The sequence below is a fragment of the Triticum aestivum genome, chromosome 7A (assembly GCF_018294505.1).
Source record: "Triticum aestivum cultivar Chinese Spring chromosome 7A, IWGSC CS RefSeq v2.1, whole genome shotgun sequence".
NCBI lineage: Eukaryota > Viridiplantae > Streptophyta > Magnoliopsida > Poales > Poaceae > Triticum > Triticum aestivum.
Window position 1 is genome coordinate 170,498,356 of NC_057812.1, and position 17,660 is coordinate 170,516,015.

Sequence of the window (17,660 nt, forward strand, 5' to 3'; positions counted from 1 at the left end):
AAGTTCTTTTCATCTTGTCAAGTCTTTCATCTCTTGTCAACCGGAGTGCTGCGCGAATTTGTTCTTCCTTGTTCCTCTATTCTAACGGAGTGTTTTCAACTTCGTTTATCTCCGTTGTATTCTTTTCTCGAAATGGTTTAACCTTTTCAAGTTTCGTTGGTCTCACGCGTTTGTCAAAGAAGCAACTTAGTTTTACCTCTTCTCTTTCTCTTCCATTTTTCCCTTCGGTGCCATTCTAGATCTCGAGACGAGATCCTCTCGTAGTGGTGGAGTGTTGTAGCACCCCGAGACCGATGTGCCAGGTGTCGTACAGTTATTCGCTGTCGCTGCCTTGTCATTGCTTGCATGTCATGCATGCATATCATGTCATCATGTGCATTTCATTCGCATACGTGTTCGTCTCATACATCCGAGCATTTTCCCCGTTGTCCGTTTTGCAATCCGGCGCTCCTATGTCATCCGGTGTCCCTTTCTACCTCTTTTCGTGTGCGGGTGTTAAACGTTTTCGGATTAGACCGAGACTTGTCATGCGGCCTTGGTCTACTACCGGTAGACTGCCTGTCAAGTTTCGTGCTCTAAACATTGCTTCCTGATGTTAAATTCCTGACATGCTGTTAATTTCACTAAGTCTGAAACTTGTTATCATTTGCACTTTTGCCATGCTTGTTTGGACCTGCTATTGAGTGAATTAGTCGTAGCTCAGTGTTCATCTTTTGTCAAGCATCTTGAGTGGATCCCTGCCATGTATTTTGTCAGCATCTTGTTGTTCTTGATGCATATAGTTGGTCTCGTGCTGTTAATCGCAGCCCGGTGCCATATTTATTTTTGCATGTGATTTCCAAACCGTGCATCCGATTCCGGTGATCTTTATAACGATTTCGACCAAAATCAACTCCTCTTTCCAGTGGCACTCTTGGTTTTCCAAGTTGAAGCCAGGTTCAATCATTCCTTTCCAAATCTTGCATATGCATCACATATCGCATCCCGCATATCATACCATGTTTGCATCATGTTGTTTGAGCATTGCGCGTGGTTGATTGTGTTCCTTTTTGCTTGTTGTTCTTGCTTGGGTAGAGCTGGGAGAAGACTACGTGATCGAGGAGCCCGTTGAGTACGTTTACGAGGATCAAGTCAACTCTGAGAACTTTGCAGGCAAGATGACCATACCCTCAAAATCACTTCTATCTTTGCTTGCTAGATGCTCGCTCTTTTGCTATGCCTATGTTGCGATACCTACCACTTGCTTATAATGCCTCCCATATTGTTAAGCCAAGCCTCTAACCCACCTTGTCCTAGCAAAACATTGTTTGGCTATGTTACCGCTTTGCTTAGCCCCTCTTATAGCGTTATTAGTTGCAGGTGAAGATTGGAGGTTGTTCCATGTTGGAACATGGATATTTTGGTGGGATATCACAATATCTCTTATTTAATTAATGCATCTATATGCTTGGTAAAGGGTGGAAGGCTCGGCCTTATGCCTAGTGTTTTGTTCCACTCTTGTCGCCCTAGTTTCCGTCATACCGATGTTATGTTCCTTGATTTTGCATTCCTTACACGGTTGGGTTATAATGGGAACCCCTTGACAGTTCGCCTTGAATAAAACTCCTCCAGCAAGGCCCAACCTTGGTTTTACCATTCGCCACCTAGCCTTTTTCCCTTGGGAGTCGCACATCTCGAGGGTCATATTTATTTTAACCCCCCCCCCCCCCCGGGCCAGTGCTTATCTAAGTGTTGGTCTCAAACAGAGGCACTTGCGGCGCCACCTCGGGGAAACTTGAGGGCTGGTTTTAGCTGTACGTAGTGTTCATTCGGTGTTGCCCTGAGAACGAGATATGTGCAGCTCCTATCAGGATGTCGGTGCATCGGGCGGTCTTGCTGGACTTGTTTTACCATTGTCAAGGATGTCTTGTAACCGGGATGCCAAGTTTGATCGGATTGTCTTGGGAGAAGGAATATCCTTCGTTGACCGTGAGAGCTTGTGATGGGCTAAGTTGGGACACCCCTGCAGGGTTTTGAACTTTTGAAAGCCGTGCCCGCGGTTATGGGCAGATGGGAATTTGTTAACGTCCGATTGTAGAAAACCTGAAGCTTACCTTAATTTAAAATGCATCAACCCCGTGTGTCGCCGTGATGGTCTCTTTCCGGCGGAATCCGGAAGTGAACACGGTGTTGGAGTTATGCTTGACGTAGGTTATTCTAGGATCACTTCTTGATCATAGTTGCTCGACCGTGCCTTCGCCTTCTCTTCTCGCTCTCTTTTGCGTATGTTAGCCACCAAATATGCTAGTCGCTTGCTGCAGCTCCACCTCATACCTTTTCCCTACCTATAAGCTTAAATAGTCTTGATCGCGAGGGTGTGAGATTGCTGAGTCCCCGTGACTCACAGATACTTCCAAAACCAGTTTGCAGGTGCCGATGATACCGTGCAGGTGATGCAACCCAGCTCAAGGGGGAGCTCGATGAAGATCTTGTCCATTGTGTTGTTTCGTTTCAGTCGATCAGTAGTGGAGCCCAGTTGGGACGATCGGGGATCTGTGTAATTTTTGGGGTAGTCTTCTTTTATTTTGGTTCCGTAGTCGTACCTTGATTGTATCTGGATGATGTAATGCTTTATTCATGTTTTGTGTGAAGTGGCGATTGTAAGCCAACTATGTATCTCTTTCCCTTATTTATTACATGGGTTGTTGTGAAGATTACCTCACTTGCGACATTGCTTTCAATGCGGTTATGCCTCTAAGTCGTGCTTCGACACGTGGGAGATATAGCCGCATCGAGGGCGTTACACCAGACATTCTGAGTATATGTTCAGTGACAGAACTATTCTCCTCCATTTTGCGGCTATAGAACTTATTGGAGACTTCATATCTCTCAATTCGGGCATTTGCTTGAAATATTAACTTCAACTCCTGGAACATCTCATATGCTCCATGACGTTCAAAATGTCTTTGAAGTCCCAATTCTAAGCCGTAAAGCATGGCACACTGAACTATCGAGTAGTCATCAGCTTTGCTCTGCCAGACGTTCTTAACGTCATCAACACCATCTGCAGCAGGCCTGGCACCCAGTGGTGCTTCCTGGACGTAATTCTTCTGTGCAGCAATGAGGATAATCCTCAAGTTATGGACCCAATCTGTGTAATTTCTACCATCATCTTTGAACTTTGCTTTCTCAAGGAACGCATTAAAATTCAACGGAACAACAGCACGGGCCATCTATCTACAATAACATAGACAAGCAAAATACTATCAGGTACTAAGTCCATGATAATTTGAAGTTCAGTTAATCATATTACTTAAGAACTCCCACTTAGATAGACATCCCTCTAATCATCTAAGTGAACGGTAGCACGGGCCATTGATCTACAACAACATAGACATGCAAATACTATCAGGTACTAAGTTCATGATAAATTAAAGTTCAATTAATCATATTACTTAAGAACTCCAGATAACCCACAAGTATAGGGGATCAATTGTAGCCTCTTTCGATAAGTAAGAGTGTCGAACCCAACGAGGAGCTAAAGGTAGGACAAATATTCCCTCAAGTTCTATGGACCACCGATACAACTTTACGCATGCTTGACATTCGCTTTACCTAGAACAAGTATGAAACTAGAAGTACTTTGTAGGTGTCGTTGGATAGGTTTGCAAGATAATAAAGAGCGTGTAAATAAAAAGTAGGGGCTGTTTAGATGAAGACACAACTAAGTTAGTTTTAATAAAGAGCTTGTTCTCACACAAGAAAGTTATTTGTCCCTAGGCAATCGATAACTAGACCGGTAATCATTATTGCAATTTTATTTGAGGGAGAGGCATAAGCTAACATACTTTCTCTTCTTGGATCATATGCACTTATGATTGGAACTCTAGCAAGCATCCGAAACTACTAAACATCATTAAGGTAAAACCCAACCATAGCATTATAAGGCATCAAGTCCTCTTTATTCCCATACGCAAACAACCTACTTACTCGGGTCTGTGTTTCTATCACTCACGCCACCCACCATAAGCAAATCATGAACATACTGCAAACCCTAAAGCAGGGATCCCTCACACTTGCGCGACACGGAGAGCACCATAGGACAGCACCAATAATAAAACATGCAACTCAAACCAATTACGATCATCAATTAACCCATAGGACCAAACGGATCTACTCAAACATCATAGGATAGCCATACATCATTGGGAAACAATATATAACATTGAGCACCATGTTTAAGTAGAGATTACAGTGGGTAAAAGAGGGGTTACACCGCTACATAGAGGGGGGAAGAGTTGGTGATGATGGTGGTGAAGTTGTTGGTGTAGATCATTGTCGCGATGATGGCCTCGGCGGCGTTCCGGCGCCACCGGGAGAGAGGGGGAGAGGGACTCCTTCTTCTTATTCTTCCTTGACCTTATCCCTAGATGGGAGAAGGGTTTCCCCTCTGGTCCATGGCCTCCATGGCGGAGGAGGGGCGAGAGCCCCTCCGAGATTGGACCTATCTCTCTGTTTCTGCGTTCCAGATTCTGGCCTTTCACCGTTTCTTAAATTTCCGGAGATCCGTAACTCCGATTGGGCTGAATTTTGGTCACAATCTCTATCTAGATATTAACTTTCTTGTGGCGAAAGAAGGGCACCAACCGCCTTACGGGGTGGTCACGAGGGCCCAGGGCGCGCCCCCTTCCTCGTGGCCCCCTCGGGCATCGTCTCGTGTTGATTCTTCTTCCCAAAAATCACATATATTCCAAAAAACTCTCCGTCAGTTTTTATCACGTTTGCACTCTATTTGATATGGATTTTCTGTGAAACAAAAAACATGCAACAAACAGGAACTGGCAATGGGCACTCGATCAATATGTTAGTCCCAAAAATAGTATAAAAAGTTGCCAAAAGTATGTAAAGTTGTAGAATATTGGTAGGGAACAATCAAAAATTATAGATATGACATAGACGTATCAACTCCCACTTAGATAGACATCCCTCTAGTCATCTAAATGATCACGTGATCCATATCAACTAAACCATGTCCGGTCAGCACATGAGATGGAGTAGTTTTCAATGGTCAACATCACTATGTTGATCATATCTAATATATGATTCACGTTCGACCTATTGGTCTCACTCTTCCGAGGCAATATCTGCATATGCTAGGCTCGTCAAGTTAAACCCAAGTATTTTGCACGTGCAAAAACTGGCTTGCACCCATTTTATGTGAACGTAGAGATTATCACACCCGATCATCACATGGTGTCTTGGCACGACGAACTGTAGCAACGGTGCATACTCAGGGAGAACACTTGTACCTTGAAATTTAGTGAGGGATCATCTTATAATGCTACCGCCATACTAAGCAAAATAAGATGCATAAAAGATAAACATCACATGCAATCAAAATATGTGACATGATATGACCATCATCATCTTGTGCCTTTGATCTCCATCTTCGAAGCACCGCCACAATTTCCATCGTCACCGGCTTGACACCTTGATCTCCATCATATCATCGTTGTCGTCTCGCCACTATTGCTTCTACGACTATCGCTGCCGCTTATTGATAAAGTAAAGCAATTACATGGCGATTGCATTTCATACAATAAAGCGACAACCATAAGGCTCCTGCCAGTTGTCGGTAACTTTTACAAAACATGATCATCTCATACAACAATTTATATCTCATCACGTCCTAACCATATCACATCACAACATGCCCTGCAAAAACAAGTTAGACGTCCTCTACTTTGTTGTTGCAAGTTTTACGTGGCTGCTACGGGCTTCTAGCAAGAACCGTTTTTACCTACGCATCAAAACCACAACGATTTTTCGTCAAGTGTGTTGTTTTAACCTTCAACAAGGACTGGATGTAGTCAAACTTGATTCAACTAAAGTTGGAGAAACAGACACCCGCCAGCCACCTGTGTGTGAAGCACGTCGGTAGAACCAGTCTCATGAACGCGGTCAGGTAATGTCAGTCCGGGCCGCTTCATCCAACAATACCGCGAAATCAAAGTAAGACGTTAGTGGTAAGCAGTATGACTATTATCGCCCACAACTCTTTGTGTTCTACTCATGCATATATCATGTACGCATAGACCTGGCTCGGATGCCACTGTTGGGGAACACAGTATTTCAAAAAAATTACATACGGTCACGCAAGATCTATCTAGGAGATGCATAGCAATGAGAGGGGAGAGTGTGTCCATGTACCCTCGTAGACCAAAAGTGGAAGCGTTTAGTAACGCGGTGGATGTAGTCGAACGTCTTCACGATTCAACCGATCCAAGCACCGAACGTACTGCACCTCTGTGTTCTACACACATTCAACATGATGACATCCCTCGAGATCTTGATCCAGTTGAGGATGAGGGAGGGTTCCGTCAGCATGACAGCGTGGCGACAGTGATGATGAAGTTACCGGCGCAGGGCTTCGCCTAAGCACTACGATGATATGACCGAGGTGGTAAACTGTGGAGGGGGCACGCACATGGGTAAGAGATGTCTGTTGTGCCGTTGGGGTGCACCCCTCCCCGCCTCCGTATATAAAGGGGGGAGGAGTAGGTGGCCGGCCTAGGGGGCGCGCCATAAGGGGGGAGTCCTACTTGGACTCCTAGTCCAAGTAGGATTCGACCCCCCTCCTTCCTTCCACCGAAGAGGGAAAAGGGGAAGGGAGAGAGAGGGGAAGGAAAGAGGGGGGCCGGGCCCCTCCCCTAGTCACATTTGGTTTGGGCAAGGGGGTGACCCTCTCATGTGGCCTTTCTCCTCTCCTCCAATAAGGCCCAATAGGCCCAATACTTCTCCCGGGGGGTTCCGGTAACCTCCCAGTACTCCGTAAAAATGCCCTAACCACTCAGAACCATTCTGATGTTCAAATGCAACCTTCCAATATATGAATCTTTACCTCTCGACCATTTCGGGACTCCTCGTCATGTCCGTGATCTCATCCGGGACTCCAAACAAACTTCGTTCATCAAATCACATAACTCATAATACAAATCGGCATCAAACGTTAAGCATGCGGACCCTATGGGTTCGAGAACTATGTAGACATGACCGAGACACATCTCCGGTCAATAACCAATAGAGGAACCTGGATGCTCATATTGGCTCCTACATATTCTATGAAGATCTTTATCGGTCAAACCGCATAACAACATACGTCATTCCCTTTGTCATCAATATGTTACTTGCCCGAGATTTGAATGTCGGTATCATCATATCTAGTTCAATCTCGTTATCGCTAAGTCTCTTTACTCATTCCGTAATGCATCATCCCATAACTAACTCATTAGTCACATTGCTTGCAAGGCTCATAGTGATGTGCATTACCGAGAGGGCCCAGAGATACCTCTCCGATACACGGATTGACAAATCCTAATCCCGATCTATGCCAACTCAACAAACACCATCAGAGACACCTATAGAGCATCTTTATAATCACCCAGTTACGTTGTGACATTTGATAGCACACAAGGTGTTCCTCCGGTATTAGGGAGTTGCATAATCTTATAGTCAGAGGAACATGTATAAGTCATGAACAAAGCAATAGCAATAAAACTAAATGATCATTATGCTAAGCTAACAGATGGGTCTTGTCCATCACATCATTCTCTAATGATGTGATCCCGTTCATCAAATGACAACACTTGTCTATGGTCAGGAAACTTAACCATCATTGATTAACGAGCTAGTCAAGTAGAGGCATACTCGAGGCACTCTGTTTGTCTATGTATTCACACATGTACTAAGTTTCCGGATAATACAATTTTAGCATGAATGATAAACATTATCATGATATAAGGAAATATAAATAACAACTTCATTATTGCCTCTAGGGCATATTTCCTTCAAGCAGCAACAACATCAACACAACACTATTTGGATACTCAACTTAGCTAGAGGTTAGAGTTAGTTTCTAGCTCATGACTAACCCTGAACTAACTCCATCCAAAGAGGTGTTTGGATGACAGGGTTAGATTGACAATAAATGCACTAGGAGAACTAGCTCCAATTAGCACCCCTTGGGTGGGATAGTTTTTTTGGGTGGGTTAGATGCAACTAGCTCAAACTAGCCCTCATGTTTGGATATACTTTATGGATATTTGAGCCCAAACTAGCTCAAACTAACTCTAACCCATGGATACAGGAGCAGTCAATCAGCCAATAAATTGTGAAAATGCAATAAACTCCTTCCAGCCCATAATATAAGATGTTAATTCATCTAATATGTGAGTATATTGGATGTTATAAGATATTATAAAAGAGTGTTGTACTACATCATTGTGCAATTGTTGTTTAGCTTCTAATATTAACTTGGTGCTTTTAGGTACATATGTCATTGGTAAAGATCCGCGCTTCGACCCTTTTTGCGTATGGGGCAATGAGATATCGATGAACCAGCATCAAGTGAGGAAGCTGATAAAGATTGTTAGGAAAATGGGTCAAAAGATGGCAATTAAACTATTTTTTACACTTTATCCAAGACAACAGCGAACTGCAGGATGGTAAGTAAGAACTCTGCAGCCTTCTTTTTACTGCCCATAATGAGTTGTGTTAGATGAAAATGTCTGAATCTTTTTCCTTTGCCGTGGTTCCCAAAGTAGTTTACTCAAGATTACCTCTCAAACTACATGATTGGTGGGCATGCAAAGGTTAAAGTATTTCTACCTGAACACGATGATTATCTAGATGTTTTCATGAAGACCCTGAAGGATGGGCGGTTGGCCATCACAGGGGGTTGGACTAGAGTCATGCGTGCCTTCTGCATGGAGGAGGGCACAATATGGGCATTCCGCATCACCTTGTTCGGCAACCAGAAAGTATTTCACCTCTTTATTTACCATGTTTAATAGTACAAGTATAAAACTTGATTCATCATTCTTTATTTGGTTCATATGTAATTCTTGAACATATGTACATATGAATCGAATAATGCATTAGTTGTTTGAACCTGATGGATATGAATGAAGCTATAGCGTACATTAAAATTCAAATACAGTACAATTTGAAATAGCAGCAATTAAATTACGGTGAAATTATGCGCTCTCCAGGTCGTTACGGCACACACGGTTGGTAAAACACAAATATTTGTGATATGCACCATAATCCGACACGGTTCACAGAGAGGAAACGTGTGCAAGCATGCACACAGTTGCTGTTTGCAAAGCGTCTGCGATGTCAAATAATATCACGAATGGTGCGGGCAAACTAAACGTTTGTGATAGTTGCCTTATCGTACACGATTCGCAACCATGAACTGTTTCTGATGTGGTAGGCATCATAAATGTTGCACCACATAATAGAGTGTACGATAGTTGTCATGTACGACGATGTTACGACGGTCCGACATTTCATAATCATGTTCGACACTCGTATGACGATTAGCTAATCTTCTTAGTTAGTTATCGCATACAGTTTGGAAAAAGCGAATGTGTGTGATTTTCTGCTTATCATACATGTTCTATAATCATGAATCGTTTGTGATGCGCCGTGCATCATAAATGTAGCACCATAGAATACCGACTGTGATGGCAATGCAAGCACAAATGTGCTGCAAGGATGCAGCATCTGGGTGGCTCCCTATCCCCGACGGTTTCTGGGTCATGTGGGAAGGACCCCCTATCACAGTCACACACTTGGCGACGGTTCTAAATGTCGTCACGGAAAGGGGTTAAAAACTGTTTGTATAGCACCTCGTTGTACTAGTGATAGGATCCGAAGTACCTCCAAAAGCGATCATGTCCTCCAGAGTGATTCCGTCCGGGCTGTGGCCGCCTGCCGTGTACCCAGCTAAGTTAGAAACAATGGGAGACACTGACTTCCCAAGTTGAGTCATCGGTGTGGTGTCAATTGAGACATTAGAAACAGAGCTCGTGTGACCCGCATCACCATCCAGCGTGGACACCTCCCGCGTCAAGCCAATCGAATGAGGCAACTGAGGACATGAAATATGCGGGGGCGGACCCGATCAGTCAGCCAAAGTGGCACTCTCCAGCTCAAAATCTGCCACCTCAGGAGCAACTCGCCTCTCCTGCGGCGACATCTGCAGTGCAACCTGAACCACCATCTGCCTGTGAAAATCCTCAATCACCTCCAATGGAAGGCCATCATCAGAGTCCTCCATCTCCATGCAGTCACCCCACAGGAGACTCGGCACGAACACCGCCTGGAACGAGCCGAACCGGAGAGAAGATGCCGGAGTGGACAAGGGGGGCGACCCCTTCTTTGTCTTCGACTTAGTCGACTGTGTGGATTTTCCGGCCGGTGTCTTCTTCCCAACCTAGTCATTGGGCTTTCCATCCATCCCATGATTACCACTACCGTCTCTGCCATTGGTCATATCAACATCGGTATCTCCAGTGTTATTATAAGCCCAAGGAACCTCCTCCACCATAACATCCAGATCATAATTCAGACTGTCATAGTTGCATGGTACATAATCCGGAATATACTCTGCACCCACCACACCTACAAGTAGCCTAACAACTCTATGCAGACGAGTAAATGGCATATCCACCTTCTCTATTTTTGAAGGAAATATGCCCTAGAGGCAATAATAAAGTTCTTATTTATATTTCATTATATCATGATAAATTTTTATTATTCATGCTAGAATTGTATTAACCGGAAACTTAGTACATGTGTGAATACATAGTCAAACAGAGTGTCCCTAGTATGCCCGTACTTGACAAGCTCGTTAATCAAAGATGGTTAAGTTTCCTAACCATAGACATGTGTTGTCATTTGATGAACGGGATCACATCATTAGAGAATGATGTGATGGACAAGACCCATCCTTTAGCTTAGCATTATAATCATTTAGTTTTATTGTTATTGCTTTCTTCATAACTTTTACATATTCCTCGGACTATGAGATTATGCAACTCCCGTATACCGGAGGAACACCTTGTGTGCTATCAAACGTCACAACATAAGTGGGTGATTATAAAAATGCTCTACAGGTGTCTCCGAAAGTGTTTGTTGGGTTGGCATAGATCGAGAATAGGGACTTGTCACTCTGTGTATCGGAGAGGTGTCTCTAGGCCCTCTCGGTAATGCACATCACTATAAGCCTTGCAAGCAATGTGACTAATGAGTTAGTTGTGGGATGATGCATTATGGAAGGAGTAAAGAGCCTTTCCAACAACGAGATTGAACTAGGTATGATGATACCGACGATCAAATCTCGGGCAAGTAACATACCGATGACAAAGGGAATGGTGTATGTTGTTATGCGGTTTAACCGATAAATATCTTCCTAGAATATGTAGGAACCAATATGAGCATCCAGGTTCCGCTATTGGTAATTGACCGGAGATGTGTCTCGGTCATGTCTACATAGTTCTCGAACCCGTAGGGTCCGCACACTTAACGTTTGATGACGATTTCTATTATGAATTATGTGTTTTGGTGATTGAAGTTTGTTCGGAGTCCCGGATGAGATCACGGACATGACGAGGAGTCTCGAAATGGTCGAGAGGTAAAGATTCATGTATTGGAAGGTTATATACGGACATTGAATGGTTCCGAAGAGGTTCGGGGATTTATCGGAGTATCGGGAGGCTATCGGAACCCCCGGGAAAAGTTAATGGGCCTAATGGGCCATATTGGAGGAGAGGAGGCAGGACATGGGAGGTGGCGCGCGCCCCCCTTACCCAATCCCAATTGGACAAGGGAAGGGGACGCAGCCCCCCCCTTTTCCTTCTCCTTCTCCCCCCTTTCCCCTTTCCCCCTCTCCGTTGGAAGGAAAGGGGGGTCGAATCCTACTAACAGTGGAGTCCTAGTAGGACACCCCCTGGCGCGCCTCCCCTAGTTGGCCACCTCCTCCCCCTCTCCTTTATATACGGGGGTGGGGGCACCCCAAAGGCACACCAAGAATTCTCTTAGCCATGTGTGGTGCCCCCCTCCATAGTTTATTCCTCCGGTCATCGTGTCGTAGTGCTTAAGCGAAGCCCTGCGCGGATCACATCACCATCACCATCACCACGCCGTCGTGTTGTCGGAACTCTCCCTCGACCCTCTAATGGATCAAGAGTTCGAGGGACGTCATCAAGCTGAACGTGTGTTGAACACAGAGGTGCCATACGTTTGGTACTTGGATCGGTTGGATCGTGAAGACGTTCGACTACATCAACCATGTTAACCTAACGCTTCCGCTTTCGGTCTACGAGGGTACGTGAACACACTCTCCCTATCTCATTGCTATGCATCTCCTAGATAGATCTTGCGTGATCGTAGGAATTTTTTTGACATTGCATGCTACGTTCCCCAACAGTGGCATCCGAGCTAGGTCTATGCGTAGATGATATGCACGTGTAGAACACAAAGAGTTGTGGGCGATAATAGTCATACTGCTTACCACTAATGTCTTAGTTTGACTCGGCGATATTGTTGGATGAAGTAGCCCAGACCAACATTACATGACCACGTTAATGAGACTGGTTCTACCGATGTGCTTTCACACAGGTGGCTGGCAGGTGTCTGTTTGTCCAACTTTAGTTGAATTGAGTTTGACTACGGCCGGTCCTTGTTGAAGGTTAAAATAGCACACTTGGCGAAAAATTGTTGTGGTTTTGATGCGTAGGTAAGAACTGTTCTTCCTAGAAGCCAGTAGCAGCCACATAAAACTTGCAACAACAAAGTAGAGGACGTCTAACTTGTTTTTGCAGGGCATGTTGTGATGTGATATGGTCAAGACGTGATGAGATATAAATTCGTGTACGAGATGATCATGTTTTGTAAAAGTTATCGGCAACTGGCAGGAGCTTATGGTTGTCGCTTTATTGTACGAAATGCAATCGCCATGTAATTGCTTTACTTTATCACTAAGCGGTAGCGATAGTCGTAGAAGCAATAGTTGGCGAGACGACTGTCACAGCCCTAGAGTTTGATTGCATTTAGTTTCATAAGCATTCATGCCATCATGTTTAAATTTAATAAATTTGAAATGGGGATTGATAAACCCTAGCACAAATGTAATTCAAATAGGTTCAACCAAAATATTTTTCAATGACCTCAAAATATCCTTTTAAAATGTTCATGATTTATGGAAAAAGGTGAAAGCCTCTACCAGAGATGATGCATATTTTTCCAGGACATTTTGGTCATTGAATTAAATCATTATGGTATTTGAGTTAGAGTTTAAAAAGTTACCATTAAATATTGGTTGCTCCAAATATTCTGAAATTTATTTGTGGTTTGAAAATAATTCAAATATTCCTCATAAAAATTTACAGAATTAACCAAAGTGTTTTGGTTCGTATTTTATTTGCAAACATAAAGCAGAAAAATAGAAAACATAATAAATTAGAAAGGACAGAGAGAGAGAAGCCCAGCCACTTACCTGGAGCTGGCCCAGTTGGCCCAGCCCACCAACCCCCTGCTAGTCGTCTCCTAGCTGCTGCCAGGAGGACGACGCCGTGTCAACGCGCGCGCAACCGAGCTCCACCTCCTGCTTCCACCTTCTGCTCCCCCTTTGCCATGTCCTCGCGACGCCACGGAGACGCCCAGAGACCCCTGTCCTCTCTCTCCCTCACCCGCAACCTCTCCCCTCCCCTCCGCTATCTCTCCCATGGCCGACAGAACAAGCCGGAGCGCACCGAGCCGTTCGCCGTGGCCACAACCACTCCCTCGCTCCCTCTCCACGACCCCGAGCTCCGCATCTTCGCCCTCCTCGTCCACGCCAAGCCAAACAACCGTGGGAGCACCGCATCGCCATCCCGGACGTCTTCTTCAACCTCGGTGCCGGGGATCCCCGCCGCTTGATTCGTCACCATCAGACCGTCCCTGAGCCCGCTGAGACTGCCGTTCGACTCCCTGTGAGCTCCGCCGTCGTTACCCACTCTTCCCCGCGTTGATTCCTTGCCATAGCGCGTTCCCCGCCATGACCAAAGCTCACCGCGGGTTGGCTTTGTCGCCGCCGTGGCCTAAGCTCAAACCACCTGCGCCCCTGCACCGCATCACGCTCCTGGTGCCTCCAGGAGGCCGCCTAGCCTCTCTACTCATTCCCCTGCTTGCTGCCGCCCCGCGACCGTAACCAGCCGAACTCCGGCCACCGCCTCGCTCGCCACCGATACTGCTCTCAGCCACCCCGCAGCCTCTCGTCCGGTCTAATGGATGCGGACGAGCAGGAGCTCCTCGCACATCCCCTCGGCACGTCCAGCCGACGCCGCATCGCGACTCCGCGTGTCTCCGCCGCGCCGGATGGTCGCCGGCGGCCTCTTCCCGATTGTGCTGACATGGCTGGATTAATTAGCCACTAATCACCGACTCGTGCCACTGACAGTGGGCCCCGCATGTTAATTAAACCCGGGCAGTTTAGTTAACTAGTTTAGCCACTGTGACACTGATATGTGGGTCCCGCACGTCAGGTTTTACCGTGGCTAACCGTGTTGACCTGTTGACGTCAGAATGATGTCAGGCTGACGTAGTAAATACTTTCTGGAATTTTGAAATAAATCAGAAATGATTTATTATTTTCAGAAAATATCCAAAACTTCTAAAAATCATAGAAAATTAACCGTAACTCCAAATGAAACAAATTATATATGAAAAATTATCAGGAAAATATGAAGTATCTATTTATGCCATGATCATGCATGTTTGAACAAGTTAACCTCATTGAATAGGACAAATGATGATTAGGGAAATTTATGAAATAACATTTGGAGTTGGAATTTGATCTTGTTTGAGTTCCACTCCAATTAAATTGGCTAGATATTACATTAGGTCAATTCAGTACCTTAAATATGCCATATCATTCATTCGCTTGTGCATTGCATTAATTGAATGTTGTTTATGTTCCCTTGCCGGTAATTGTCCCCTCTCAGTAGACGTGTTTCGACGACAAGTTCGATGACACCGATGAAGGATTATACTATCTTCAGAAGTGCCAGGCAAGCAAAACCCCCTTGTTCATTCCGATATAATCATACTCTCTCGCTCCTGCTCTCTTTTACTGCATTAGGAGAACAACGTTTCAACTGTTATATGCTGCAGTAGCTTAACCCCTTTCCTCTGCATGACCTGTCATTGCCATAGTAAATAGATGAAACCCACTAGCATGAGTAGGAGTTGTTTGAGCCCTGATGTGCCTACTCATTCATGTTTGTTTGTCATGCCTGCTACTGCTCAGAGTTGAGTCAGGTCTGATTCATCGGGGATGAATTGGAATGTGGCGAACATGACCTACTATTGAGAGCTAAGTGTGTGAACATGATTTGGTAAAGGTAGCGGTGAGAGGCCATGTAGGAGTACATGGTGGGTTGTCTCATTGCAGCCATCCTTAGGAACTGAGTTCTGTGTTTGTGATCCATGAACAGCTACTACCACGCATTGGAATGCTTAAGTGCCCCTCTCGACTTATTGATCAACCTGATCTCTATCTAGGAGTTGCAACTAGTTTCTGGTGTTTGTAGGTAGTGTTAGTAGTCTACCAAATGGCACCCGGTACAGGTGGCCTTGGGACAAACTAGGCACAGTGGCCCGGTGTACCAAGTGGCGCCCGAATGGTGGGATTGGGAACCCTGTACACATCGTTTGGGGCCGTGAGCGACAGCCTGGCCGGATCTCCTTGCGAATGGAACCCGAATAGGCGATAAACCTGGACTAGAGGCTTGTTGGTTAGTCAGGTCGTGGCCAACTCCCTCGCCAGGCTTCCGCTTGAAGGTTGCCGAGATACACGATGTGTACATGGTGGTAAGTGGCGAGAGCGTGTGTGAAGAAGTACACCCCTGCAGGGTATTCATTATCTTTTCGAATAGCCAGATTCCTTGGATATGGAAACTTGGACCCCTTGCATAGTTCATAGACAAGTGAAAGTGGATACTCTAAAATGTGCAAGATAAGCGTGAGTGCTATGGATGGCCATCTCATAGGGAGACGGGAGCGGATCCATAATGGAGTATTGATATGGTGAATATGTGGACTCGTGTGCGCCACCTCAAAAGAGTTACTTGCAGTTGTAGTTCAGGATAGCCACCGAGTCAAAGCTGGCTTGTTGCAGTTAAACTCCACCACCCCTTTGTTGATACCGATGCATATGTAGATAGTTCTGATGTAAGTCTTGTTGGGTACATTTGTACTCACGTTTGCGTAACTTATGTTTTTGCAGAGAGACTTCAGTCTTGCTAGTAGTTCCACGTGGACTTCGACGTTTAGCTTGTTACCTCAGCTACGATCTTGTACCCGTGGGAGGGTCTTGTAGATAGTCAGGCTGCTGAGCCTTCTTCATTTATAGTTGTCTGTACTCAGACAAGTTAAGCTTCCGCATGTGCTTGTTGCTTGTATGCTCTGTATGTTGGGTCATGAGACCCATGTTTGTAATACTTGGCTCGGAGCCTAATGAATAAATACTCTGAGTCATAGAGTATTGTTGTGATGCCATGTTGTATTGCACATATTGAGCATATTGTGTGTATGATTGAAATGCTTGGTATGTGTGGGATCCGACAACCTAGTTGTTTGTCCTTAGTAGCCTCTCTTATGGGGAAATGTAGTCTTGTGCTTCCATGAGCCATAGTAGTCCGCTACAGACCGGTTCACCGGAGTCCTGCTAGCCCAGCACTACTGCTCCGGAACACTTGACTGGCCGGCATGTGATTCACTTCGTTCCTGTGTCTGTCCCTTCGGGGAAATGTCACACGGTGACATCCGGAGTCCTGCCTAGCCTGCTACAGCCCAGTTCACTAGAGTCCTGTTAGCCCAGTGCTATAGCCCAGATTCACACGCTGCTGACTGACATGCTCGATGTGATTCATGTATGCCTGTCCCCGTAAGTTAGTGCCACTTTGGGTTCACAACTAGTCATGTCAGCCCGGGTTCTCTGTCATATGGATGCTAGCGACACTATCATATACGTGAGCCGAAAGGCGCAAACGGTCCCGGGCCATGGTAAGGCGACACCCATGGGAATACCGTGCGTGAGGCCGCAAAGTGATATGAGGTGTTACCGGCTAGATTGATGACTTGGAATCGGGGTCCTGACAGCTTTGGTATCAGAGCCTGACTGCCTGTAGGATTATAAAGCCAAGATGGTCGAAGTTGAGTCTAGAAATGCTTTAGTTATATAAGGGAATTGATTGTGGAAGGGAACGTAAGAGCCTTTTTACTCCTTATCCTCATGACATTCTGATCTGAGTCATCTTATATTCCTACGGGGTTAAGAACTAGGCTTCTCTTCTATCTCTCAGGATGACATGTTACTAAACCGTAGTTTCCTAGGATTGTTGAGTTCAAGCCTCAGTTCAGTTCCTACTACTTCCATATGTTCACAGCTGGCCTCAGAACTTTGATATTGTGATGTTGAGTGGTTATGCCACCAATTTGCAGGATGTCTCAAATCATTTTAAGCATTTACAGCCGTTATGCTGTCCGAGTCATCCTAGGTTTCTAAATAGTCTGATGCACTTGCAAATCTTTCCTCCATGTTCCCGTTGTATTTTTGGGTCAGAATAAGCACATTAACCGGTGCGTTGAGGTACTCTATTGCCTCGGTATATATGTTGGGGCTATTATTATGACCCTAGGTGTTTTAGGGAGTCACCCAGTAATCTAGCCATGTTTTGTGTTCCCGGTGTGATGATTCTGGCCACCATCCTCAAAAGCATCCCGTGATGCCATTTAGTTAGTAGGCATTCTATTTCTGGGTTTTGAACCCGAGATTCACCCTACTTACTTCATGT